The following is a 22,904-nucleotide window of genomic DNA, read 5'->3' on the forward strand; positions in this document are numbered from 1 at the left end:
TTGTCTATTGCCACTGTACTGCCATACAGTGTGTACTGCTGGGATCAGTAGTACTTCCGTCGGTCACCAGTGTATAACATACTATATAGCATTGTCTTATTGCCACTGTACTGCCACAGTCAGCGTGTACTGCTGGGATCAGTAGTACTTCCGTCCGTCACCAGTATATACTACATAGCATTGTCTTATTGCCACTGTACTGCCAGTCAGCGTGTACTGCTGGGATCAGTAGTACTTCCGTCCGTCACCAGTGTATAACATACTATATAGCATTGTCTTATTGCCACTGTACTGCCAGTCAGTGTGCGTGTACTGCTGGGATCAGTACAACCATAATGAAGAAATCCAGTGGAAGAGGGAGGGGCAAGGGAAGAGGTGTTTCCCCTGACGGTTCACGTAGAGGCCGCAGTGGAGCACCTAAGAAAACCCACTCAATACCACCCATGTGTGCCAGACAAACAACCCTCACTAATCCACAAGAGCAGGACCGGATAATGAATTGGTTGACCTCTCAAGCGTCCAGCAGCGAGTTAAGCAGCAGCAGCACCAGCACATCCTTGTCACGCACGAGGTCCTCTGCCAGTTACAAGGAGCCAGTGGGCACAAAGGTGACACAACCAGCAGCTACACCATGCACACAATGGCCAAATAACCAGTCCGAACAATTATTTCCGGACACAATGGGCTCTTCGGAGGAGCTATTCCCACTCCTACCCCCACAAACAATGGAACAGCCAGAAATGTTGTGCCCGGATTCACAACCATTGTGCCAGGAAACTGCACCACTCATTGAAATGCAAGGCGAGGACGAAGAAACCCAAATCCCTGAGCAATGTGCGCAGGAATTGGAATTGCAGGAGGTCCACCAAGAACATCTCGAAGACATGGGAGTGAGGTGTGCAGAGGGTGTTCTGGGGAGCTCTAGTCCACTGCACACAGACACAGTCACAGATGAGGAGATGGAAGAGGAGGTTTTGGACGATGTGGACACAGACCTGGATTATCGAGTAGAACCTCGCCGTCGGGATAGCAGCAGTACAGCTGCAGAACCCACTGCTGCAAGAGTTCGGCTTGTGCCACAAAGTGGGCGGGGTATTTCGGACACAACAGGCGTAGCCGTAGAAGTGAGACGCCAAAGAGGCACGAAGCAAACTCGCCAGCAAAGCAGGAGCTCAAAAGTCTGGGCTTTCTTTGAAGACTGCAGGGTGGATGTTACCATGGTGATTTGCAAGGTGTGCAGGACCCGACTGAGCAGGGGGAAAAATGTCAACAACCTCTCCTCCACCAGCATGCGCCGCCACATTGTAGACAAACATAGCACTCTGTGGTCAAACACGCAAGGCCAGGGTAGCGGCTCGCTTCCAGCCCCCAGCAACACTGCCTCCGTTGTCACCAGACCCTCCTCAGCAGCAGCCCAGCCATTACGTGGTGCACAAACATCCGTAGTAGACGACGATGCCAGCTTCCGCAACAGTCCTCTTGACGTTTCCCAGTCTTCAACGACCACGACAACAACAACCAACTGTCCTTCAGTGTGCGATCCTACGGTTCAGTTGTCTGTCCCGGAGATGTTTGAGCACAAGAGAAAATTGCCAGCAAATGACCCCCGGGCCGTGGCACTAACAGCCAGCATAGCCAAGTTTGTGGCCTGCGAAATGCTGCCATATCGCGTGGTGGAGACAAACAGCTTCAAGCGCATGATGGCGCTTGCCATCCCACGTTACGTGGTTCCCAGCCGATACTATTTTGCGCAGTTTGCAGTGCCAGCGTTACATGAGCACGTGGTTAGCAAAATAACCAGAAGCTTGAAAAATGCCGTTGCCTGCAAGGTTCACCTCACCACAGACACCTGGACGAGTGCCTTTGTCCAGGGTCGATACATCTCCCTGACGGCGCACTGGGTGAACCTTGTGGAGCCTGGCAGTGACACCGGCTACGGCGCGGGTGTTGCCCACGCCGCAAACTGCTGGACCGGCATCCCTCAGAGGCACCAATCTCGACTCCTTCTCCTCCAACGCCTCTCAAAGCTGTACCTCATCCGGCATCGGTAACCCAGCAATAGGGTCGTCGTGGAAGCAGTGCAGCACGGCTGTTGCCATGCGTCAGCAAGCCTTACTGAAGCTGATCTGCCTTGGAGATAAGCAGCACACAGGTGAAGAAATTTGGAAGGGAATCAAGGAACAGACCGATTTGTGGCTGGCACCGCTGGACCTGAAACCAGGCATGGTTGTGTGTGACAATGGGAGCAATCTCATTCGCGCTTTAAAGTTGGCTAAGCTGAGACACATCCCTTGTCTGGCACACGTTATGAACCTAGTTGTTCAACGGTTCCTGAGGACATACCCAGGCGTGGCAGATCTTCTGCTGAAGGTGCGACGAGTGGCCAAATATTTCCGAAAGTCCAGTACCGCTTCGGAGGGACTCACCAAGATGCAGGAGCGGTTCAATCTACCGAACCATCGCTTGGTGTGTGACGTACCCACACGCTGGAATTCGACGCTGCACATGCTAGCACTCTTTTGCGAGCAGAAGAGTGCAGCGGTCCAGTACATGACAGCGCAGTACCGAGGCGCATCCGGGCAACTACCAAGCTTCTGTGGATCTGATTGGGCCACCATGTTGGAACTCTGCCAAGTCCTCCAAAATTTTGAGCAATCCACGTTGCTTGTGAGCGGTGACAACTCTTCAGTCAGCATTACGATACCACCGCTGTGTTTACTGAAGAGATCAATGTTGCAGATCAAGGAAGCCGCAGTCAGGATGCAAGTGGGGGAATCTCAAGAGGACAACGATCAGCGTGATGATGATACCAACATCAGACAATCTGCCTCAGGAAACGCTGGTCCTCCCAGCTATGCTGAAGAAGAGGACGAGGAACAGCTGGAGTTGGAGCAGGACTTGGATGCCCCCACTGCCGTGGGACAGAGCGGTGCACGTTGGACTTCCACGATTCAGCGGGAATGGACAGCAGAAGAAGACGAGGAAGAAGGTGGGCGACGGCGTGATGCTGGTGATGATGATGAGGGTGCGTCAAGCTCAGAAGAACATGATGAGGATTCTGTTAGGACTGTGGCAGACATGGCTCAATTCATGCTAGACTGCATTGAATGTGACCCGCGCGTTGTTCGAATTCTGGACGACGTGGATTACTGGGTTTATACCCTTCTGGATCCACGGTACAAAGACAATGTTCCAAAACTCATTGGAGAAAGTGTCAGACAGGTCAAAAAATTGAAGAATACCAGCAGGCCCTTGTGGAGACATTAGAGAGGAGATTGACCTCCTCCTCCTCCTCTAGCCAGTTCCACGCCGACAGACTGACTTCCGCTAACCCAGGACGAGGAGGGGAACAAAGAACGCAAGCTGCAGCTAGTGCCCACAAGGGAATGGTATTGGCAGTGTCCTTGGAGTGGCAAAATTTTCTGACACCCATGCAGCAGCCCACAGAACAGCAATCGCCCAGTTCCACCTCCAACACCGATCGCCTGCAGAAGATGGTCAAGGACTACATGTCAGATGGCGTAGCCGTGTTGAACAATCCATCTGCACCCTTCAATTATTGGGTCTCTAAGCTACACATCTGGCACGAACTGGCAATGTACGCAATAGAGGTGCTGGCTTGTCCTGCAGCCAGCGTTATGTCCAAACGCTGTTTCAGTGCTGCCGGAGGCATCATTACAGATCGGCGTATCCGCCTCTCCACAGCAAATGCAGACCGGCTGACACAAATTAAAATGAATCAATCGTGGATTGGAAACGACTACGCAACACTCCCCGAGTCCGACCCCGACCAAGGACCATGAACATCTGTGATGGCTTAGCGTTGCCACTTTCCGTAATATCCCATTTCTATTTTATTAATCACTGCATGGCGACAAAACTCATTGCTTTGCTTTGAAAATACAAGATTGTTGTTACCTGTGCCAAAAAAAACTGACATTTTCTGCATTTAAAAGACAATTTCCCTTTGAAACTTAAAAATCGTTTTTCTCAAAAACTATAAGGTCCTTTCGGAGAAAAATAGTTTCCTCTTATACCCCCCCCCCCCCCCGTCCACATACCCTGAAAATGTGGTCTATGTTACATGTAAGGAGGCTTTGCAAAGCAGGAAAGTTCGGGTCCCCATTGACTTCCATTATGTTCGGTGTTCGGCACGAACGTACCGAACATCGGGACACCGTTCGGCCGAACGTTCTCGAACCCGAACATCTGGATGTTCGCCCAACACTAATTATTTGCACAATGTCATTTTAGAACACTTGGGTATCGATAGTATTCCTTTAAGTATTATTCTTTTTATTGATTAAACAGTAATGTTTAACAAAAAGTGAAGCTAAAAATTATATATAACGATTTAATTATTGCTTGGTTTATCAGATAAGTGTTTTATAAGTAGTGAGTGTCAAAAATACAGTATATGTGCCAAGGAGGAGGGGGCAAGGTGGAAAACCCATTAGGAAGGGGGTGAAACTTATTGGTCAGTTTTACCTACCAACCGGAAGGAAGCATTGTGAACGGATGGAGGGGGAAGGGGGGGGGGGGGGGGGGTGAAGGAAAAAAGGTGATGGTATCTGGAAAAGAGGAGAACAATGCAATCAAGATATAAGTAGAAACCTCTAGTCCTTCATTCATACCATTAGGAGATAATGCATTATCTAACACACTTAATAAGGATAACTTTATTAAAAGAACTATCAAAAAGAAGCTAAATGAAGATATTTCCTCAGAGGAAATACGAGGCCATAAAAAAAGCTAAAAAGAGCTAAAGCTCCTGGACCGGATGGCCTATCGGCTATTTATTATAAAAAATATAAAGACAAGTTATCTCCCAATCTCCAAAAATGTTATAACTTCATTATGAAAGGTAACTCCTTCCACCCCCCCACCAGAAGCACTCTTAATTGGTAGTTAGCGGATTCTGTTTCTGTGCAGGGCGTTTGCCGCCGGCTGCAAGCATCCAACACTTATGGTGAGCACTGCATGTGCATCTGAGCCGGTCGTAGCCATCCCTGGACGCTATATGCGGTTTTTGGCTTTTGTTTGTTTGTTTAAACGCCAGCTAAATGCATTGTGTTCCAACTGATGACACTTGTGATTACTAATGCTTAACCACAGAAACTGGAGGCTAACTGTAGCATTTAATATAGCTTTAGCACAATCTTGACAGATTGCTAAGCTGTGCACGGATGTGCAAAACTGTACTGCACTAGCATAACAGCTGTGCGTACTATGACCCCCCTGTTACACCAACATCCTGAGTCCTTGCTAGATGGAGGATTCAGTCGATCTTCAGTGTTACCTGCATGGACCAACTTAACCATTTCTGCCGCCCAGACGTGATTCTCACATTTAGGCAGCTGCTCTGCTGTGGAGCTGTGCTTTAATGCGACTGCGCGTGCGCCCCCGTGCTGTCCCCCGTAGCCCTGGGATCAGTGAACGGGAACATGGTTCCCGATCACCAATCCGTGTCCCAAGCAGAAAAACCGAAGCACTCTTAGGGCTGGTTCAGACGTACGTCTGCGGAGCGTTTTTAAACGCCCATGTTTTTTTTCAAGAACGCCAGCGTTTAACTGCTAAGCGGTTTAAAGGCTTTTAAAAGGCTTTTAATAGCTTTCATAGAGTAGCGTTTGCGAGCGTTGCATTTTCTGGGCTTTTGCTGGCTTTTACAGGAAGTGGTGCGTTTTTTAAAGGGAAAGGGCTTGGTTATGTGTCTGCAGGAAGCGGAAATACGTTTGTACTTCCTGTACTCGAGTGCTGGTGACATACTTTGCCCAGATCTCTGGTTTGTATTTGGAATTGCGTTTTTCTTGCTGGAGATATGGATGAGATTCAAGCTTGCCTTGTTCAGCTGAAGCTTGTGGCTCTCAGGGCGCTTCTGTCGAGGCCTCCGACGGGTCACAGGGTGAGTGCTGGGAGGCAGTGGGTTCATCCTATTGTTGCAGAGAGATCCAGTAGAGGTGCATTTATGTCCCTTTACCACGATCCCAGAAGACATCCTGCTCGTTTCTTTGGCTACGTGCGGATGACCGTGGATTCCTTTGATGAGCTGTTGGTCCTGCTATCTCCTTCCCTTCAGAGGCAGCATACCAACATGCGTTCACCAGTGAGTCCTGCTGAGCGTCTCCTGGTGACACTGCGGTGAGTACACCTAATGTATGTAGTTTATTAGATGTGTTATTGAAATATAAATATAGTGGGATTGAAAGATAGTTCCTTTAAAAAAACAAAGTCCTCAGGAGACGGTAAAATGTGGATGTGGATTTTAATTAATCGTTATTGAATCTTCGTAGATGTTCAATATTCAATAAGGCACCGTTCTTTGGCACATCAAAAATTAGTTACATAAGATATAAAAACAGCATGAATAAATAGCTGTAAAGTCTGTATATGGAATCTATAGTTTGTAGTATTCTTCTTTGAGCAATATGTATATTTGTTTAAGTGCCTGTCATGTAAAGAAAATGAGTGAATGAATGGGTGTGTATGTGTGTGTGACAGTGAGTGAGTGAATGAGAGACCGTCCAGTCTTCCCTGCTGGTTTTTATACACATCTTAGGCCTAAGTTTTCTACTGCTTTGCCTTTCTGATTGGACCAACGATGCTGCTGCTACATATGGTGTGAAACCTCTTTTGCTAACTCAGGACTAACGTATTTTGAACCTTCTAACACATATGGTCATGTCATGAATGAAGCATCCTTTCTCTTAGCTTAGAATAACTTAGGGTGGAGTTAAGTCTCCAACATCCATCACCTGTCAACTCCGTAACCATGACACTATTCCTGTAACTAGAAGCCAGGCTTGCCAGAGATCTATATTTACACTCCTAATGAGGATGGTCTCGACCTCTGTGACCCCAAACTCCAAAAGGAAAGGACACATGCTAAGCTCAGCTCACTTGTTCATTTTAAACCTTAGCATATATTCTGACTGTATATCTGTTAAGCTCCTTAGCGGTAACCCCGTGTGTGACACGGGGTAAGCCGCCGGAGGGTGCCGCTCAGGCCCTGCTGGGCCGATTTTCATAATTTTTTTTTTTGCTGGACGCAGCTAGCACTTTGCTAGCTGCGCCAGCACCCCGATCGCCGCCGCTGCGCGCCCGATCGCCGCTATCCGGTGCGGCGTGCGGCCCCCCCCAGACCCCTGCGCTGCCTGGCCAATCAGTGCCAGGCAGCGACAAGGGGTGGATCGGGTCTCCCAATGACGTCCCGACGTCGGTGACGTCATCCCGCCCCGTCGCCATGGCGACGGGGGAAGCCCTCCAGGAAATCCCATTCTTTGAACGGGATTTCCTGATCGCCTATCGCCGGAGGCGATCGGCGGGGCTGGGGGGGATGCCGCTGAGCAGCGGCTATCATGTAGCGAGCCCTGGGCTCGCTACATGATTTAAAAAAAAAAATATCAAAAAAAAACTGCTGCGCTGCCCCCTGGCGGTATTTTTCATACCGCCAAGGGGGTTAAACAATATTGCAAAGGTATCACTATATTAAACAATAGCTTTGATATCTCAATCTCATGACATCGTATACAAATAACTTAATTCTGTAAATGACATGGGCCCTTAGCCAAATGCAAAAATCAAGTCATCAAATATTTTATATCATTTGATTAAAATCTCAAAACATCCAACATATTACAGTTATCAGGGTTTTTTTGTGGTTTTGAAGGCTAATTTTTGTTTTCCATTTTTCTAGATTCCTTGCTACGGGTGAGACTTTTGCCTCTTTACACTACCAATTTCGTTTGGGTAGATCAACTGTGCAAGGGATTGTTCACGACACGTGCCAGAAGATATGGGAAGTCTTGCAGCCAATCTTCATGCCTTCACCGACCGAGCAGCTGTGGAAGGATGCTGCTGACTCCTTCCTTAAAAAGGCCACATTTCCAAATTGTGTTGGTGCCGTGGATGGAAAACATATTCGGATTCCACATCCAAGTGGTTCTGGATCACGGTACAACTATAAGTAGTACTTTTCGGTGGTGCTCATGGCAGTTGTCAATGCCAACTATAAGTTTCTGACGACTGATGTAGGATCCTATGGCAGTACTGCAGATTCCAACATCTTCCGATCGTCTATCATTGGCAGCCGGTTGTACAATGGTACTTTGAACCTTCCCGGGCCTAAACCAATACAGGAAGATGGAGAGCCTATGCCACATGTGATGGTCGGAGATGAAGCCTTTGCACTTCATGTCAATTTGATGAAGCCATATCCAAAGAGAGATCTGGACAAGAAGAAGGTGTTTAATTACCGTCTCACCACAGCCCGCCGTTTTGTGGTGTGTGTCTTTGGAGTGTTGTCTAACAAATGGCGGGTTTTCCACAGCACTCTGGTAATGACCCCAGACCATGTAGACAATGTCATCAAAGCAGCATGTGTACTGCACAACTTTGTGTGTGAAAAAGAAGGGGTGAATTATGAAGCAATTGTGGATGCGGTCTTCACAGATCACACTGGCAGCTTCGTACGTCACCGCTCAGCAGCTGGAACTGTACGTGACAAATTTGCAAATTATTTTGTGTCTTCTGTGGGAGCAGACCCCTTTCAGTACAGCCAGATTTAATTTTTATTTTTATTATACATACTGTAGACTGTATGGATGTATGTTTTGTTACTGCATGTTGCCAGGAATAGCAATAGTTCCTGGAAGAATCCTTGGGAACAAGCATGCGGTTATAGTGGGCCTTGGGGAAGCAGCAAAATATGGCATGCTAGTCCATATTCTGGTGCCTACTTACTCTCTTTGTAAGGCGGGGTGGGGTGGCGTAGGGAAGCAATAGCCGCATGCAAGTTCCTGGAAAAATCCTTGGGAACAAGCATGCGGTTATAGTGGACTTTGGGGAAGCAGCAAAATATGGCATGATTTCCTTTTCAATATTATTAATATATTAACTGTATATAACTGTATTTCAAAAAAAAATATTTACAAAGCCATGGTGTGCTAACAACAGGCACAGGAGGATAGCCTGAGAGGGCATAGGTCTGTGGCTGATGTCCATCACCTCATGGGGGACCCTCTGCCTGTGGAAAGCAAAGCAGCATCCCAAGTCACAGACTGATAGTCCTACCATGAGGTGATGGACTATCTCCACCTCAACCACATATGATGTACACAAAAGTAGCACGACAAAGTTGCATAGTGTATGCAATATTATAACAGTACACAGTTGGAGGCACAGGAGGATAGCCTCATAGGAAAGAGGTCTGTGGCTGATGTAGAGAAAGCAATGTAAAATAGTACCTGCCAGCCACAGAGATGGTTCAGTTTTTTCGGGGAGTCCAGTGTGGTGAGAGGTCCATCAAGCTCCTCTAAATAGTCACAGTCAATCACACCATCCACATAGGACTCGACCCTCCTGTGATGATTCAACGGGTTTTTATTGCGTACATAAGCGGTGATATAGCACACAAAAAGCACAAACATTACCCTCTGCCTGTGGCCTGGGGAAAGCAAAACAGCATCCCAAGTCACAGACAGATAGTCCTACCATGAAGGGATGGACCATGTAGTGAGTGGAAATGCCACATCCTTGCCTGAGATGGTGGGAGAGCAGAAAAATTATCAATGAAACTAGAATTATTCTTTAACTTTTATTTTTATTTTAGAAATAAATTTGTATCTCTTACTTTGTTATAAATAACAAATCTATCCATAACCATAAATTACTTTCAAAATATATTTCTTTTCAATAACCTACCTTTTCCTTAAACTTATTAAAACCGATACTACACTTGATCTCAGCCAAAAAAGCCGAGAAGCAATCCATTGCTTACTAGTCTCCACTGCGTGGCTCTGCATTGGAGTTGGGTGACACCACCCCCACCATGAATGGCAAGCAGGCCTGCTGCTGCCAGCCTGACACCTGCTGACTTTGTTTACTTTTTTTTTTAATAAATAAATTTGTATTTCTTACTCTGAAATTGATCAAAACAGATACCACAGCTTGAGAAGGCACCGGTGTAAACAGCACAAGTCCTTTATGGCACCGTACAGGTCAGCTCTCGTCGACAGCTATTAGCTCTGGAATTACCACAGCTCTCATCGACAGCTATTAGCTCTGGAATTACCACAGTTGTGCTATCCTGGCTACAATGGATGTTGAATCCCTTTATACCAACATTCCACACGAGGACGGTATTGCAGCTTGCCAACATTTCCTTCAGTTGAATGATCTACCAACTGAGCCCACACTACAACTTATCAAATATATACTAACATAACTATTTTTCATTTGGGAATGATGTATATCTACAGACAATGGGCAGTGCTATGGGAAATAGAATGTCACCCCAGTATGCAAATTTATTTATGGCCAGATTGGAGGAAAACTTCCATTCAACTTGTGAAATTAAACCATGGGCTTACTTCAGATTTATAGACGATATTCTATTAATCTGGACAGCATCACAGGAAGAATTAATCAGATTCCACAAAAACTTCTCAGAATACCACAAGAACATCAAGTTAACGCTAACTTTTCATCCTCCCATGTCAGTTTCCTGGATACTACAATTTATATACAAGATAGATTTTTAGAAACATCCATCTACCGTAAACCAACTGACCGGCATATTTACCTCAAGTGGAATAGTTTCCACCCGGAACATACCAAAAAATCTATTGTTTACAGCCAAGCTCTGAGGTATAACCGAATATGTTCTATTTCAGAGGACAGAGACAGACAATTTATGTCACTGCGTAATATATTCATAGATCAGGGATATCATCCATGAATCGTTGATGATCAAATACACAGAGCAAGTTTAAAATCTAGAGGGGAACTATTGAAGTACACCCCAAAGACTGAAAACAGAGTCCCAATAGTGGTCACCTACAACCCAAAATTAAAGACACTTAGGAAGCTATCGAAAGCCCTGCAACCGATACTTCATAAAGACAAACCCCTGAAAGAAGTTTTTCCTGATTTACCACTGCTTGCTTTCAGACAACCTCCCAATTTGAGACAAAAGATTATCAGAAGTGCATTATCTACCCAAGATACTCCAGGCACATTACCCTGCAATAACGCAAGGTGTGAGACATGCCCTTACATCTTGTGCACAAGCCAAATACCAAACTCACAGAAATATCAAATATCAGACCAATTTTCCTGTGAATCATCCAATGTTGTATACATGATACGCTGCATGAAATGCCCTTCAAGAGGAATCTATATAGGAGAAACAGGACAAAAACTGCGCACAAGAATGAACCATCACCGCTTTAAAATTAATGAGGGTAAAATGGACACACCAGTGGGCCAACACTTCTGTGAACCAGGACACAGCATGCAAGATCTAAAAGTACTTGTTTTTAAGGGTAACTTCAAAAATGATCAATCAAGAAAAGTTTCTGAGTACAAATTTATGAAAATGTTCAAGACATTAACACAAGGTTTAAATTGTGGAATGGGATTCATGACACCTTATGTAACATGATTGACTTGGCTTCACTATCTTCAGAAACCTGCTGGATTTCATGTATGGTTGCACTAACTCACTGGCTCCAGCCTGCTGATCACCTGACACCTAACGGATAAACAGTAAGCAGCACAACTGTCATCTTCGTGTTTACCATTTATCTGCATCAGTGTTTTACTTCAGCTTACATCTGGAAATATGCCTGAAGAAGGGAACTAGACCCCAGAAAGCTTGCATCATTTAACTATTAGTTAGCCATTAAAAGGTATTACTTCTTACAAAACGTTTTTTTTTCTACCTATATATTTCTTACTCAAACTGATCAAAGCTGATACCACAACCTGAGAATGCACAGGTGTACTGTGTACACAGCACAAGTTCTTTATGGCACCATACAGGTCAGCTCTCGTCGGCAGGTATTAGCTCTGGAATTACCACAGTTATCAAAGTAACATATCAGGAAAAAACATTGTAGATGTAAATAAATACATTTTCAATTTTCAACCAATCAAAAAAAAAACCAAAAAAGTATTTTTCCATTTTCATCTTCATGGTCTGCACTCTCGCCAACGTGTGCACAAGCATGGCCATCACTACACAAACACTGCTCCCGAGAGGACTGAATATGTCCTGGGAGTGTCAACTAATGATCGACAATCTGTCAGTGTGAAGCAGTAGACTACTTACACTACCTGCTGATCCATGTCTACAGACGCAAGATGTTTTCAAGCACTTTATGCCTCCAAATTAGGAATGCAATGTGATTTCTGTCCTTTAGGGATTATACCCTGCTCTGCCTCAAATCTGTAATTTTCCCCGAGACTTTTGGCGTGTATCCCACTCCGCCATGCCCCCCCTCCAGGTGTTAGACCCCTTCAAGCATCTTTTTTATCACTTTTGTGGCCAGAAACAGCGTGTGTAGTTTTTAAAGTTCGCCTGCCCATTGAAGTCTATTGCGGTTCGCCGGTCAGCTGACTTTTGCTGAAGTTTGCGTCAGCGGACCCAAAATTTGAGGTTCGAGCCATCTCTAGCCATTGAATGCCAATAGTGTGACAGGCAGCATGGCCACAAACTGGATTGGTGTATGCATAGTTGCTCTTTGTAGGCAAGAGATCTGACACCCCTGGCATTTTAAGACAACAGCTGGACCCTGAATTACAGTCATAGAGGAATATATTCTTCTTATACCCCAACTTTTCCACGTGCATTGAGAGCAGTCTCCCCGCACCCCACTCCCACCACTTAGTACGCAACAGCTGCGGCCGGCCCAAATTGAACTTGAGTTTAATTAGAAAGGTCTATCCTACTTTTCTGGTGGCTGCCTAAAGCGAAAGGTCTTAATGAAGAGTGGGAGAACACGCTGGTAGACGTTGTCCAGTACATCATGCCTAAACTTAGTTATTTCCATGCTGTGCATTTGCCTCCCTACAAAATATAAACAACCTTTTCCTAACCTATGAGCAATCCCTCACTGAAGAATTAGTTTGCAAACATATACCTGTCACAATGATGATGGCACAGTATGCTGTAATATCGCAATAAAAGAACGAAGAAATCTCTAAAATGCTGGCACTACATTGGAAGAAGTGTGAAGATTTTGGATTGCTGTCCAAACTCTAAATCACTGATATACTTATAAATACATACAATCAGGCCTTTAAAAATATAAACAGCTGACATGCCAAGACACGTGACCAGCAGTGTAAAGTAGTGGTTATGTCTCAACAGTAGAGATGGCCCGAAAGGTTCGCTGGCGAACTTCGGGTGGTTCGCCTTCGCCGGACGAAGGCAAACTTTCCCGGAAGTTCGATTCGCCCCATAATGCTCTATGAGGGTCAACTTTGACCCTCTACATCACAGTCAGCAGGCACATTGTAGCCAATCCAGCTATACTAAGCCCTGGAGCCCCACCCCCCCTCTTATATAAGGCAGGCTCCGGCGGCCATTACACTCACTAGTGTGCCTGCTAGAGACAGACTAGGGACAGCTGTTGCAGACTTGTTCTCCTAGGGACAGATTAGTCAGGCTCTTGGCTTGTTAGCTTGCTCCTGGCTGAATCTTATTGCTTTAATAGCAACCCTCTTTTCAGAGCTAATGCTGTTGCTGTGATCATTTTTTTTTCTGTGTGTCAAACTGACACTTGTGTTGCATAGACAGCCTTGCTAATTGATAGTGTGTGTGCCACTGCCAGCAGCCCAGCATGTTCAGTGACTACCTGTGTGTGTGACAGGGAGTTGCACATTGTACTACCCAGTACTGCATATACCTAGTACCTGTTGTGTTTAGTCAACCCACCTCTTCACTGCATATTACTACCTTTGTGTTGAGTGAACCCACCTCACTGCATATTACTACCTTTGTGTTGAGTGAACTCACCTGACTGCATCTAACTACTTTTGTGTTGAGTGAATCCAACCTCACTGCATATACCTAGCATCCCCCCCGAGATGGACAAAATGGACAAACCAGGTAAAAGCAGACCCAGAGGAAGACCACCTGGCACCGGCAGGTCTGTGCGAGGTAGTGTTGCTGTGATTTCGTGTGGACCTGTCCCAAAGTACAGTGCTCAGAAGAAGGCACGTGCCATCACTTCCCAAAATTGTGAGGACGTGGTTGAGTATTTAACATAGAACACCTCATCTCCCGCAGTCACCAGCCCTACTACAAGCACCACATCCGCTGCATTTGACACTTCGCAGGAGTTATTTGGTGTGGAAATCACTGATTCACAGCCAAAAATGCTACAACAAGATGAAGGCGCTAATCAAGTTACAACACCTCATATGTCTGAGTTAGGTGGCAATAGTATGGACAACGTGTGATGAGGGGGATGATGAAGCACCTGATGTTGGTGTAGTTGAGGAGGTGTCTGAGGAAAGCGAAGCTGGGCAGGAGGATTATGATGACGATTATACGGATGCCACGTATGTTCCCAATAGAGGAGATGACCAGGGGGACAGTTCAGAGGGGGAGCCAGAGAAGAGTAGGAGACGAGTCCATGAGAGGAGTAGGAGGAGACGAGTCCATGAAAGAAGCAGAGGGAGCTCGTCCTCAGAAACAGCTGGGGGCAGTGTCCGGCGCCATGTATCGCAAGCTATGGACGGCCAGCCAACATGCCTTTCAACGTCAGCTGCTGATGCCACCATAGTGCCATCACCCCAGGGGGGCTCAGCGGTTTGGAAATTTCTTAACGTGTGTACCTCAGATCAGAGCAAAACCATCTGTTCTCTCTGCCTCCAAAAATTGAGCCGTGGAAAGGCCAACACTCATGTAGGGACAAGTGCCTTACGTAGGCACCTGGAGAAAAGGCACAAACAGCAATGGGAAGAACACCTGAGAAAGAGCAGCACCCTAAAGACAAACCACCCTAAAGACAAACCACCCTCCTTCTCCTCTTCCTCCTTCAGGTGCAGCATCTTCAGCCGCTTTCTCCCTTGCACCTTCACAGCCACCCTCCTCCACACCGCCTCTGCCCTTGAGCGGTTCCTGCTCCTCTGCCCACAGCAGTAGCAAGGTGTCCGTGAAGGAAGTCTGAGCGGAAGAAGCCAATTTCTGCCAGTCACCCTCTTGCCCGGCGTCTGACAGCTGGCGTGGCAGAACTATTAGCTTGCCAGCTATTACCATACAAGCTGGTGGAGTCAGCGGCTTTCCTTAAAGAGACACTGAAGCGGAAAAAAAATTATGATATTATGATTTGTATGTGTAGTACAGCTAAGAAATAAAACATTAAGATCAGATACATCAGTCTAATTGTTTCCAGTACAGGGAGAGTTAAGAAACTCCAGTTGTTATCTCTATACAAAAAAGCCATTATCTCTACGACTTTCAAAGTCATGGAGAGGGCTGTTTTCTGACTTTTATTATCTCAACTGTTAGATAACTATTTACTTTTCCTCTGACAGAGGAGAGGTCATTAGTTCACAGACTGCTCTGAAAAAATCATTTTGAATGCTGAGTGTTGTGTAATCTGCACATATTAGAGAATGATGCAATGTTAGAAAAAACACTATATACCTGAAAATAAAAATATGAGAATATTTTCTTTGCTGCTAATCTTCTAGTAATTATTCATAGTACACAACCAATTCATTATATCATATATTTTTCCCATTTCAGTGTCTCTTTAAATTTGCGGCCATTGGGACACCATTGGGATACCAGGCCGCAATTATTTTTCACGAAAGGCCATACCCAAACTGTACCGTGCAGTTGAGAGGCAAGTGGTGTCACCTCTTGCGAAGAGCGTTGGGTCAATGGTCCACCTGACCACGGATGCCTGGTCTGCCAAGCACGGGCAGGTCCGCTACATTACGTACACAGCCCATTGGGTCAACCTGGTGACCGATGGCAAGCAGGGAGTACGTGGCTGCGCAGCGGACCAACTTGTGACACCACCATGGCTTGCAGGCAGGCCTCCTGCCACCTCCTCTCCTTCTCCTCCTGCTACATCCTCTTCGTTGTCATCCTCCTGCTCCTTGGCTGAGTGCCAGTTCAACTCTAGTGGTGCTGCCATCTCCTCCTCTCCAGCTACACAGCCCCATCTCCCCAGAGCCAATGCTGCATGCCAGGTACGACGGTGTCACGCCATTTTAGACATGTCTTGCCTCAAAGCGGAGAGTCACACTGGACCAGCTCTCCTGGCTGCTCTTAAAGAGGTGGAGCAATGGCTGACACTGCACCAGCTGGAGATCGGCAACGTGGTGTGTGAAAACGGCAGCAATCTCCTCGCATGTACCCTGCATGGCACATGTGCTGAATCTGGTCGTGCAAAGATTTGTGTCAAAGTACCCAGGCTTAGAGGACGTCCTGAAGCAGGCCAGGAAGTTGTGTGGGCATTTCAGGCGGTCTTACACGGCCATGGCACGCTTTGCGACATTCAGCTGAGAAACAACTTGCTGGTGAGACGCCTGATGTGCGATAGCCCGACTCGCTGGAATTTCACCCTGCTCATGTTCTCTCACCTGCTAGACCAGGAGAAAGCAGTCACCCAGTACCAATTACAGTAGAAGGACACAATCTGGGAAGATGGGGATGTTGTGGTCCAACAACTGGACACTGATGCGGAATGCATGCAGGACCATGCAGCCGTTTGAGGAGGTGACCAACCTGGTGAGTTGCGCTGAAGGCACCATCAGCGAATTGATCCCCTACGCTTTCTTCCTGGAGCGTGCCGTGCGTAGAGTGGTGGATAAAGCTGTGGAGGAGTGTGAACAGGAACAGTTACGGCAGGAGTCGTGGGAGCGATTATCTTACGAACCAGATGGTTCCTCGACACCTGCGGCAGCACAGAGGGGGGAGGGGGGGAGGAGGAGGAAGAAGTGGAGTCGTGTGGGGGAGGAGGAGGAGGAAGAGGAGTCGTGTGGGGAAGGAAAGGAGTCACTCAGATGAGGAAGGTGTTTCTCTGGAGGAGGAAGAGACGGTGGCAGAAGAACAACCGCAGCAGCCGTCAGAGGGGGCTTGTGCTGCTCCACGTTCCCGTGGTATTGTGCGTGGCTGGGGGGAGGAAGAGGAGTTGCGGGACGTCACTCAGGAAGAGCAAGAGGAGATGTAGAGTACGTCTGGATCCAACTTTGTGCAGATGGCCTCTTTCATGTTGTCCAGCCTGTTGAGGGACCCCCGTATCAAAAAACTCAAGGGGAATGACCTGTACTGGGTGGCCACGCTACTAGACCCACCGTACAGGCACAAAGTGGCAGACCTGTTACCAACTCAACACAAGGCGGAAAGGATGCAGGATGAAGAAGTCCATGATGACCTAAAATTTGAAGATACCAGATTCCGACAAGCTGTACCACCATGTGAACGACTGCTATTAACATTAAGGTAACACTTTAAAACAGATTAACATCTACCAAACTGCGCCCAGGCACCATGCCTACACCTGACTAGGCTTGTTTTTTATAGAAAGGACTGTAGAAGAAGATGCAATTGCACAATCTTGCAGTATCAAACTTGATATAATTTTATTGGCACAAATACAAATATTAAACAAAATCAACATGCATAAAGACTATCCGTGGGAACAATCTCCATGAACCATAGAAAAAGAGCTTATCATAAGACTGATACATGCTCTGACTTGACGTGATAATTCAGGCAACGACACGTTCGTTTTGGGCTTACAATCTGCCCTTCATCAGGTCGAAGTATACATGAATAATTCTAAAAATGAAGCAAACAAGATTCATATTAAAAACTACATACCAATTAAGAAGGGACAAGCAGTCCCCAAAACCAAAAGAATAGAGTTCACAAAGATGGAGAGTGTAAGGTATGTGTTGCATTAAGTACCATAAAGAGAAAAGAGACCAACATACCAAAAGAATTTGAAAGTGCCAAAGAGGACGACCAGACTCAGAAGGAAGTGTACAAAGGGCAAATTCATCCACCCCCATACTTCCATAGTCTGTCATAATCCTAGTCATAGTCATTGTCTTTTGATTACGTTAGACATTGAGTCACTTTACACCTGTATTCCACATGTACAGGGTAAAGAAGCTGTTTGATTATCATTGTTGCGAGATGAAACGGTTTCAAATCTGCAGATTAATTTTATCATGTCTTTACTAGAGCTGGTGTTGGAAAGAAACATTTTCCTTTTTCAGGGCACCTTCTATTTGCAACTAAGGGGTTCCTCAATGGGATCAAATGTGGCACCTGTATATGCGAATATATTTGTGGAGAAGTTCATGGAGGACTGTGTGTACCAGAAATTTGCCTGTGTATGGTGTAGATATATTGATTTCTGTTTAATTTGGTCTGGACCCAGGTCCTCCTTTCACTCCTTCTTCGAGGAGTTACAGGGAGCCTCTCCTTTTCTTAAAGTTACAGTTAACATTGAGACTAGGAATATTGCGTTTTTAGAGGTTGATGTACACAAGAGGGGTTGTCTTCTATCGTTCTATCTCTTCGCCAAACCCACAGATTGTAACACACTTTTTGACTTCAGCCATTTCCACCCAAAACATTTAAGGGCATTCCTTCCAAAATCGCAATTTATGCGAGCTCGTCGCATTGTGAGTGATGAGAAATTAAGTGAGGCCAGGAAGTCCGGTATGGCATCCAAAGCCCAGTCCATTTGAGATCATCTTATTAGAGCAGACATAGGCTCCACTAGGGTTAATCCACAAAGACAGCTGGCACCATTACGCAAGGGGACTTTCTCCTGTTTGCACTGCACATGTTGCCAGTTAGTCTTGAAGGGTAGAAGTGTAAATCATATGAAAGGTTTCCGTCAAGTTTTCACATTATGCAACTTGTGATACAGCTATGTTGTTTATGGCATTAAATGCCCATGTGGAAAAATGTATGTTGGAGAAACTACACGACCTGTAAAGGAACGAATTGGTGAGCATTGATCTAGAATTAATGTGGCCTTCGGTCGAGAACTTAACAGAAAAAGAAGCTAAATATCTAATACACTCATACTATAGAACGCCAGTATTGTACTGCCTGCCTAAAATACATAAGAACTGTACTGACCCACCGGGAAGACCTATCATAAGTGGTATCCAATCAATAACGGCAAGATTAGGCCAATTTATAGATACATTTTTGCAACCAATTGTCACTCAGGTACCTTCCTATCTGAAAGATTTAAAGCACCTTATCCAAATACTGGAATACAATGCGAGGAACCATATTTATTAGTTACAGCTGATGTGGCATCGCTGTATACAGTAATTGACCAGGATGCAGGCCTAAGGGCAGTGGAATATTTGAAAGTACAGGACACTTTAAGCAACAGCCAGATCATCCTTTTAATAGACATTTTAGAGTTTGCACTTTTCCATAACTATTTTTGGTTTGGATAAACTTTATTTACAGAAAGTCGGTGTAGCTATGGGGGCACGCTATGCACCCAGTTTAGCTAACTTGTTTATGGCGAGATGGGAGGAGAGATACATATAAGAGCAGCAACACTCTAATTTATTACTGTGGAAACATTTTATAGACGATGTGTTTTTTATATGGAAGGGAGATGTGCAATCATTGGAGACTTTTATTGGTTTTATTAATGCAAATGAAGACAATTTAGTGTTTAACTGTGAATTTAGTACGATGACAGTCAATTTCCTGGATTTAACAATTAAGAACGAGAGAGGAAATTTTAATACTAAAACCTATTTTAAACCAACTGATCGGAATAGTTACATTCCACAAGGTAGTTGCCTCCATCCAACATGGCTGAAATCTATCCCGCGCAGTCAGTTTTTACGAATTATTAGAAATTGTACTGATATGAATGATTATATATTACAAACTGATATACTAATAAGCAGATTCACAGAAAAAGGTTATGATAATGCGATTCTACAACAAACACGATCTGAGATCGCAACTATGGACAGATATGAAATAATACAGTGCAATAATAAAGTGCAATAACAGGTGATCATACGGAGGGGACTGACATAGTAAACAATATTAGACCAACAAAACAAATTGAAACTCCATTTATAACAGATTTCAACATGCAATATGACATACACAAGATCTTTACAAAACAATGGCATTTATAACATCTCGACCCAGATCTAAAGGAGGCAGTGGGAATGAAACCACCTGTGATTTTTTAGGAAAGCATCAAGTTTACAAAATGTACTGACAAATTCTTTTAACCAACAGCCCCAGCCCCGCACATTTTTATCAATGGACGGATACTTTAAATGTAAAAAATGCTACAGTTGCAGAATGTGCACAAGTGTTCCGAGGAAACAATTGACATTCAAGAGTAATATCACTGGCGAAGTGTTTAAACTCAAGACATTTCTCACATGTAATAGTACATATGCGTTTTACCTTTTGGAGTGCACTTGTGGACTCCAATATGTGGGCAAGATGAAACGCCAAGGCAAGAAGAGAATGTATGAACATGTTCACAATATAGAGAAAGGTGAGGTTGACCATTCGGTTCTTAATCATTTTAAAGAGCGACATAGAAAGGACCCGAGTGAAATGACGTTTTGTATTATTGACCAAGTACGCGCACAATGGAGGGGTCAAAATAAAGATAGAGACCTATTAAAACTTGAGAATGAGTGGATATATAAACTGAAGACAGTTAGACCTAATGGACTTAACGCTGATTTTAGTATTAATTGTTTTATTGATAATTCTTAATACTGATCTTGTACTTGTATGTGGTTTTAGATGTAGTTCTATTTATGGCCACTAGATGTCATAACAACCATTCTGGTCATGTAAGTATTTTATCTATTCCATTATATCCATTTTATCATTTAATTGTGCTTTTAATATATATTAGGTTATACAAAAAAAATGTTTACTGTTTAAACTTCCTCTTTATAATATGACGAACTAGATATTTATATTTATGTTCGTGTTTGCTATCATGAAAACCGTGCTTTGCAGAGCACAGGAAGACTAAATGACTTTTGCTGGGGGTTGGTGGTAAAATTACCATCCCCATAATGCTCACTGATTTAGCAAACATGCGCACTATGTGACTCTGCGCTTGTATTGGGTGAGTTGGTGAAAACTATAATCCCCATAATGCTCATCTACTCTGCGCACAGGCACAGTATGCCGCCCTATGCTTGCATCAGGCGAGCCGACTATTATGCCCATAGTGACGTTCCTAACTACACCACGCTGGGACCAATCACAAGCCCTATAGGTGTCGACCAATGCGCATGGATGGTGGAAATCTCTGAACGGTGGTGGAGGCGGTCATGTGACACCGCTCCACCAATAGACTATGTGCAGTGTTACTGATGAGGAATTACCCTAGCACAGCGGCGGTGAAGTACAATGGGAGGTAATTGGTTACTTATTTTTGAAATTTAGACGGTAGTTATATAATAGCCCTGTTTAAGCCTGCTCTCCATATCCCCTGATGACGGCATAGAGGCGAAACCTGGTAGGGAAGGAGATCTCTGTACACACCATCTTTATATGATAAGGTGCACTTTGATTTGGTTCAGTGCAGATACCTTATGAGCGATATGTATGCAGTTGGGTCCAGTGTGCATGGACCCACAATGTAAGTTGTTTTGGTTTTAATGTTGCAAGATTGTGGAATAAAAAAATTTAACCCCTTATTACAAAATCCTACTAAGCCTGACATATTGTTTGTCCTATGGTGGTGGACACTGTATACCCTTGTTGAGCACTGGGTGGCTGCAGGCTGGAACGATAGGATTGGGTGACGACAGCGCTGAGGAATACTTGTACAGTTATTGGAGAACTTAACAGGTGTCAGGTCCGAGCATTCCTAGATGAACAGTTTCCTGGAAAGTGGATTGGTCGTCTTGGGCCAGTTGAATGGCCCCCAAGATCTCCCGATCTGACCCCCTTAGACTTTTATCTTTGGGGTCATCTGAAGGCAATTGTCTATGCTGTAAAGATACGAGATGTGCAGCACCTGAAACTACAGACACTGAAAGCCTGTGCTAGCATTTCTCCTGCGGTGTTGTTATCAGTGTGTGAAGAGTGGAAGAAGAGGGTTGCATTGACAATCCAACACAATGGGCAGAACGTTGGACACATTTTATGTGATCAGAAACTTGTAAATAACTCATGAAAGAATAAAGTTTTCTTAAAACCAAGCACACCATTGTTTTTCTTGTGAAATTCCCAATAAGGTTAATGTTTCACATCACCCTCTTTATATTGAAAAAACAAAAGTTGGATTCAAAATGGCCGACTTCAAAATGGCCCCCATGGTCACCACCCATCTTGAAAAGTTTTCCCCCCTCACATATACTAATGTGCCACGAGGTTAATATCACCAACCATTCCCATTTTATTAAGGTGTATCCATATAAATGGCCCACCCTGTAGTAATGTAGATAATTGTTATAGTAATATTAGATCTTGTAATAGTAAATCCTAATTTCTGAACTATTTTTGTTTTTTTGTTGTTTTTTTTTAGTTTTGATTCTCTAATTGGTTTACAATAATCTACTACATCAGACAACAAAGTTCCAGAAGCCCATATCTCCTGCTGAAAGGTTGCTCATCACACTGAGGGGAGTATGAAATGTCAATCACTATTCTAGATGAACGTTACATACTCTGTAAAGTGCTGCCAAGTTTAGCAGTGCGCTACACTAACAGTTGTCTGTGAGGTTTTTGATTGTACTGTTTTTGCATTTCTGCTTACCAGTTATGGACAAGGTTATATACTCTGTACAGTGCTGCTGAGTTCAGCAGTGCTATACAGAGTACATAACAGCATAACAGAAAATGTACTATTATTTTACCTGCATTTGATTCACTTGTTCTGATTGGTACACTTTATTGCATTCTAGATATCAGGCAAGTGGTCACACATACATGGCATTACATTACGAATTTCACATGGGCATTGCTACTATACAAAAGATCATGACAACAACATGCCATGTTCTGTGAGCTACATTGCAAATCACACACATGGTTTTCCCTACACGTCACAAATAGCAAGAAATCGCAGATAACTTCTGGGCCAAGCACAATTTCCTTAACTGTTTAGGGG

Source organism: Hyperolius riggenbachi, chromosome 1, assembly GCF_040937935.1.
Source record: "Hyperolius riggenbachi isolate aHypRig1 chromosome 1, aHypRig1.pri, whole genome shotgun sequence".
NCBI classification, from domain to species: Eukaryota; Metazoa; Chordata; class Amphibia; order Anura; family Hyperoliidae; genus Hyperolius; species Hyperolius riggenbachi.